We start from the raw sequence: 7,508 nt of genomic DNA, 5'->3' as shown, positions 1-7,508 counted from the left end.
GCACCAAACTGCATTCCCACCATCAGTGTAGGAGAGTTCCCTTTTCTCCACAGCCTCTCCAGCATTTGTCATTTGTGGACTTTTGAATGATGGCCATTCTGACTGGTGTGAGGTGATATCTCATTGTAGTTTTGATTTGCATTTCTCTGATAATTAGTGATATTGAGTATTTTTTCTTGTGTCTATTGATCATTTGTATGTCTTCCTTGGAGAATTGCTTGTTTAGGTCTTCTGCCCATTTTTGGATTGGGTTGTTTCTTTCTTGTTAAGTCATATGAGCTGCTTATATATTCTGGAGATCAAGCCTTTGTCGGTTTCATTTGCAAAAATTTTCTCCTGTTCTGTAGGTTGTCTTTTTGTTTTACTTCTGGTTTCCTTTGCTGTGCAGAAACTTGTAAGTTTCATGAGGTCCCATTTGTTTATTCTTGCTTTTATTTCTATTGCTTGAGTAGACTGTTCTAGGAGAACATTTTTGAGATGAATGTCAGATAATGTTTTGCCTATATTTTCTTCTAGGAGGTTTATTGTATCTTGTCTTATGTTTAAGTCTTTGATCCATTTTGAGTTGATTTTTGTGTGTGGTGTAAGGGAGTGTTCTAGCTTCATTGATTTACATGCTGCTGTCCAGCTCTCCCAGCACCATTTGCTGAAGAGACTGTCTTTATTTCATTGTATTTTCTTGCCTCCTTTGTCGAAAATGAGTTGACCAAAAGTTTGTGGGTTCATTTCTGGGCTCTCTATTCTGTTCCATTGGTTTATATGTCTGTTTTTTGTACCAAAACCATACTGTCTTGATGACTGTAGCTCTGTAGTATTGTCTGAAGTCTGGGAGAGTTATTCCTCCAGCCTCTCTCTTTCTCTTCAGTAATGCTTTGGCAATTCTAGGTCTTTGATGGTTCCATATAAATTTTATTATGATTTGTTGTAGTTCTGTGAAATATGTCCTGGGGAATTTGATAGGGATTGCATTAAATCTGTAGATTGCCTTGGGCAGTGTGACCATTTTAACAGTATTGATTCTTCCAATCCAAGAGCATGGGATATCTTTCCATTTTTTAAAGTCTTCTTTAATTTCCTTCATCAATGGTTTATAGTTTCCTGTTTATAATTCTTTCACCTCCTTGGTTAGATTTATTCCCAGATATTTTATTACTTTGGGTGCTATTTTATTTTATTTTTTTTAACATTTTTTATTGATTTATGGGTGCTATTTTAAAGAGGATTGTTTCTTTACTTTCTTTTTCTGTTGATTCATCATTAGTGTAAAGAAATGCAACTGATTTTTGAACATTAATTTTGTAACCTGATACCTTGCTGAATTCTTTGATCAGCCCTAGTAGCTTTTGTGTGGACCTTTTAGAGTTTTCTCTATATAGTAACATGTCGTCAGCATATAGTGACACTTTTACCTCTTCTTTTCCAATTTGGATCCCTTTTATTTCTCTCTCTTGCCTGACTGCTGTGGCTAGGACTTCCAGGACTATGTTGAATAGGAGTGGTGATAGTGGGCATCCTTGTCTTGTCCCAGACTTTAGTGGGAAGCTTTTGAGTTTCTCACCATTGAGTACTGTGCTGGCTGTAGGTTTGTCATATATAGCTTTTATGATGTTGAGATATGTTCCCTCTATACCCACTTTGGTGAAAGTTTTTATCATAAATGGGTGTTGAATTTTATCAAATGCTTTTTCTGCATCGATTGAGATGATCATGTGGTTTTTGTCCTTTCTCTTGTTGATGTGATGTATTACATTTATTGATTTGCATATGTTGAACCACCCTTGTTTCCCTGGGATGAACTCCACTTGGTCATGATGTATAATCTTTTTTTATGTGTTGTTGGATTCTATTTGCTAATATTTTGGTGAGGATTTTGGCATCTATGTTCATCAGTGATATTGGCTATAATTCTCTGTTTTGGTGGTGATCTTTGCCTGGTTTTGGTATCATACTTTATTTTTTTGTTTTCAAAATTGTTTTACTCTTCTAGTTCTTTTGTCTTTCTATATAAATTTTAGAATAATCCTGTCTGTATCTACAAAAGATATTGCCAGAATTTTGATAGAAATTTTGTTAAACCTATATATTAATTTGGGGGAAATTGACATCTTTATTATGTTTAGTCTTCTAATCCATGAATACAGTTTGTCTCTCCATTTATTCAAATCTGTCTTCCTTTCCCTCCCTCCCTTCCTTCTTTCCTCCTTTTGTTTCTTCTCTTCTTTCTCTTTTTTTTTTCCATCAGTGGTGTATGGTTTTCAGCATGCATATCCTGCACATGTTTTGTTAGAGTTACATATAAGTATTTCATTTTTTGAACAACTGGAAATGGCAGTGAAATTTTAGTTTCAGGTCTACACACTCATTGCTAACATATAAAAATATAATAGTTCTTTGTTTGTTTTCTTGTATTTTGTGACCTTTCTGAACTCATTTATTCTATGATTTTTGTCTTTTGTAGATTCCTTGGCATTTTCTATGTAGAGAATCATGTGATCTGCAAACACTTTCATTTCTTCCTGTCTGATCTGCATGCCTTTTACTTATTTTTCTTGCCTTCTGGCTAGAATTTCTACTGTATGAAATACCAGTGATAAGAGTAGACGTCCTTGAATTGTTCTCAGTCTTCTGAAGAAAGCGTTCAGTCTTTACCATAAAGTATATTGTTAGCTGCACGTTTTTGGCAGATGCCTTTCATCAAGTTCCTAGATTTCTAAAAAGTTTTTTAAAAAATTATAAATGTGTGTTGAATTTTTCAGTTGGTTTTTCTGCATCATTGATATGACTATGTGATTTTTTTCATCTTTAGTTTGCTAATATGGTAGATTACATTGACTGAATTTCAAATATTGAAACTTATAGGTCGAGGTGGTGATGGAGGTGTTGTGTCCTCATTACCAGGCAGCAGGGATGAAACGCCCAGCTTCCTCCTTGGCCTTCTCTCACATCACCCTGGTGGGGTGTTAGGGTCCCCTGGTGGCAGCCTCCCAAGGGTGGGAGTGTTAACTCTCCACTCAGATTTTGCTGGTGTGACTGGAGGTGGGGCCACAGTTTTGTTTTTGTTTTTGTGTTTTTTGTGGTGTTTGGCTGTAACAGAGTGGTTATCTAACACTCCTTGTACGCTGCCCCTGATCTGGTCCTTTGGCTGAGAGAGCAGGCTTCTTACTATTACTTCTTTGTACTTGTTGATGTTTCTGGGTCGCCAGCTTCTTCAGCTTGGGATGCTTGAGGCAAAAAGAAGATCCAGGGAACTCACACCACGTTCTTCCCTCGTTCAGTTGAGCCTAATTGGTCTTTCTTCTCTCCACTTTTCAGAGTCGGCTTGAGTCTGTTGTATATATGATGTCCAGAGTCTTTTAGTTGTACTTAGCAGGAGGAATAGGGAAAAGCACGTTTACTCCATCTTCTCAGAAGTGGAAGCATATATTTTTAGATGTTGTTGTGTTGGAGGCATTAGACTGAAGTAGTCAGATTGAGACATGTACATATATACCGTGACTCCCCTTCCTCATTGTTCTAGATGACGGAAGTACTGTTTGCCCGCTTTAGTAAATGAAATCTTGATGAAATATTTTTTATTACCAAAAATATTGAGTATTTTGTTTCACATGTTTCAAATGAAACAAGTAATCTCTCTCTAGAATTATCTCTTATTACTTGTTATTTTGTTACTTTTCCATGTGACCCCAAATTGGGGCTTTTGTGTGGCAAGAGTGAAGGTTTTAGGGAAGGCATAGCTCTTTTTGTGGGAATTTTCCTTGGGGATGGATCTTAGAGAAAAGATAGGGAAGGGGGAAGGAGACAGGCATTCTGTAGACTTTACATGTTAGGTGCCTGGAACAGGTTATCTCATTTAATCTTCCAGCTGTATTGTTATCATTTGTAGTTTTCAGCTGGGACCGTGGCTTAGAGGGTTTAAGATGATTTAAGTAGATGTGTCAGGGTTGGTACCTAAGCCTGCATCCTGACAACAACTGTAGCTCTTCTCCCAACCTGCCTTCACCAGGTCATGAGATCATCACACATTTATATTGGAATTTACGTCGTGCCTGTTCCGAAGGATACACTGTAGATAAGACTGTGTCGGTGAAATGAGATCTGTGGTCACACTGCCTGCGGACTTCAGTGACTGTCATGTGCACTTTGGAAAGTGACATCCAGCCAATGGAATATGACATTTCTCTTTCCTAATATTTTAGCCTAGGCAACCGGATTCATGGAAAAACTTCCAAGGAGGAGTATGGGCTGAGGATTTTTGGGAGAAAGAAAAATTATCAAAAGATGACAATGAAAGAATAAGGATAGAGAACTCTGTGTCTCAGTAAAGCGCCACTAGCAGTTCAGCCGAAGAAACCTTTTAGTCGCTAAAAATGAGAGAGTATTTTGATACAGTCAAGTGTCTCCCAAAGATAAATGTGGCAAATAATGGAAATGGATAAATTAGGTAATATACTTTTGGTTCAAAATAGAAGTATCTATATAAAATACAAAAATTATATGATATGGGACTCAGTAATGTAGGCTAAGATACTGTAGATTCAAGAATTAATATTAACGTCCTTATTTTGGAGATGCCTGCCGAAGTATTTTGATGTTAAATGACATGATGTCTGCAACTGACCTTCAGTTGTTCAGCAAAAAAAGCCACTTGGCATATTTTATTCTCATGTTCATTTTACTTTGTTGCCATCTTCTCTGTTGGGCACAGTGCCTAGGGCCCAAAATACTCTTAAGGATCCACAAAAATATTTTTAAAATGTTCTTTAAAATCAAAACACAAAAAATGAATTTCTTGATCAAAGAAGTATTTTAACATGTAATATTAAAAATTCACCTTTATGCCAACACAGCCATAAAGTATAGTGTTTAATCTGTCTTCATGGAGGAAGAGGCACACACCTGGGGCCCATGAAAGCCATCAAGTGGCCATAGTTGCCACCGTTAGAATGTAAACTCCGTGAGGGCAGAGATCGATGGCCTTGGTCCCTTGGGCCTCGTGGGCAGTCAGCGCAGTGCCTGGTGTGGGCGTAGTCTCAGTTAGAATTTGTTGGTTGAGTGAAAGGATCACTTTGCCTCGAGTTCTGTGAACGTTGGATGTAGTCTTCTGTTAAAGAGTGTTAAACACTCTTCTAATTAGCCGAGTATACACTATTTTCGGATTATCAAACGTTTTGAATTGTCAACATCTCTTTCCCTCTTTATTACTATGGAACTTTGAGAACTGACTGCATAGGAGGAAGGAATGATCAGTGATTGAGAAATCATCTGTTGAGCACTCACTGTGTGGTAGTCAGTGATTCGACATTTTGGGCATTCTTTTTACAGGCTTTGAACCCAGTATATCTGCCTGTAGGAGGAAAAGACATGGCGGTTTTACTAATATTGTTCTGTAGATAATTTGCATACAGTAGTAGCAGCCAGAAGCATTTGTTGGCACTTATGTGCCAAATAATGTACTCAGAAACGCTTTATGGGAATGACCTCAGATTATCCTTATACAAGATCTCAGATATAAAAGCTAACAGTACCTCCCTTTATAGATGAGCAGACGGGGGACCACGAGGTTCAGCAACTCCCCAATATCACATGGTGGGTGACAAAGTGGCCAGGCGGGGACTTGAAGCCAGGTCACCTGATTTAGAAGCACTTTCTGTCTTACCTGCCTCCCTCTGTTCTGTCTCCCATGTGTGTCTCAGCTGCTAGTGTCTCGAGCAAGCTACCTTTGCAAGCCTGGGGATTTGCACTTGTGTGCATGCCCAGTTCTGGATTAACAGTAGTCACACCTGGAACTGAGGTATCTGAGACCACCTTGCGATTCTAGGAAAGAGAAATGGATGTGGAGGAGAAAGCTGTATAGACCTTTTTGCCACAATTCGATGCCCTGGAGTCTGTGCCCTGATGGGGAGACCGTGATGCCATGCAGGTTGTGCTGTGATGACCCCCTCCCACGGACCTGTTGGCCCAGCTGCAGCAGGCAGCGAGAGAGCCCAACTCACGTTCCATCAGGCTTAACCTGCTTTCCAGCTTTTCTGTCCCTAGGACAGGGCAGAGCCCCAAATTTCAGGTCTTCTAACCTGAAGTCTTTGTGTAGGAGGTAGACAAGAGCTGCCTTTGACAGTAAGGTACCCTAAGGCCGACTGGGGCTGTGGCTGTGAGAGGCCTGAGTGCACCGACTGTGGGAAAAAACTAGGGGGTATCCACGAACCACGGGTGGCCTGGAAGCCCTCATCTGCTAAGAGAATGCACAGAACAGTCGTATTAAGGGAGATGGACAGAACAGCTACTGCATGGTGTCCCCGCATGGGCCTTCTGAGGAACGGTTTGTTTTATCATCTAAGAGATGGGTAGACATGCGGGGCCTGTATTTAGGCCATGAGTGGACACAGAATGAGAGAGTGAGTGAAAAAGTCTTTCCCTCTGGGGGATTGCTCTTCTCCCCTAGGGGCTCTGTCGCTCTTTATCTTTCCTTCTCTGACCTCGTGTGTTTGCTGGCTTTGTTACAGACTGCAGAGCCCTGAGAGAGCTCACGGCCCAACCAGGGCAGCAGAACAAGTGCGCAGCTTGTTAGAGTGGAGGGCCATAGGCGGGCAGCGGGGCTGTGAAGCAGGGTTACGGGAGCAGGATCGGGACAGTAACTGACTTACCCAGGGTGCAAGCTGAGGATAAGGATCTTGAGAAAGAGATTGTTTGAGCTTGTCTTTAAAGGAGTATGAGTTCGCCGGCTGACTGCAGGGCAGAGCATTCCAGGGAGAAGGTGGACACACGTGAGGTTGCTGACTAGGGGAGAAGTGTGTCCGCCACTGGAAACTGCAGGAAGTTCCAAATGGTGGCATTGTAGGCCGCACAGGAAGATGGGTGGTGAGGCAGGAAAGGTGGAAGCAGGCCGATGAGGAAGCAGTGTATGTAGGGATTTGCTGTCAATTCCATAAAGCTGAAGAGCCACTGAAGAACTTTCAGCAGAGCTGCGTCTGACTTTTGGGAAGATCCCGGGGACAGATGAGTGTGGAGTAAGACAGAGGGAAGGAATCTGCTGGACACCGTTGCAGGAGCTGCTGCAACACTCCAGGATTTTGAGGGGCTGGAAAGCTACTCTAGGGGGAGTCCTGTTGTGCCAGTCTCAGATGGGGGAATAAAGAATGTCCCAGGCAGAGGAGGCAACATGATGGAAGGGCTCCACACTCAAGGGAACACTGGGCAGAGCAGGCAGTCCAGTGTGCACGAGGCACTGGAGATGTCAAGGAATTAATGGGAGACGAGGCTGGAAATGTAGGTTGGAGGAAAATAGGTGAAATGCAGAAGGCTTTTAACGACTAATAGGAGCTAGTGCAGGGCAGGCAGGAAAGGGCAGCATTCCAGGTAACGGTCAGCTATTCTAAAGAAGTGGCATCATCAGATCTGTGTCATGGAACAGTGGATCTCTAAAATGCATGGGGAGAAGCTGCAGTTAGACTGGAGAAGGAGGAGGAGGAGGAGGGAGAAGAGGAGGAGGAGGAAGGATTCTACTGCAGTAA

This window comes from Camelus ferus, chromosome 4, assembly GCF_009834535.1.
Source record: "Camelus ferus isolate YT-003-E chromosome 4, BCGSAC_Cfer_1.0, whole genome shotgun sequence".
NCBI classification, from domain to species: domain Eukaryota; kingdom Metazoa; phylum Chordata; class Mammalia; order Artiodactyla; family Camelidae; genus Camelus; species Camelus ferus.
The sequence above is the reverse complement of the archived record's forward strand: the minus strand, read 5'-3'. Positions refer to the sequence as shown.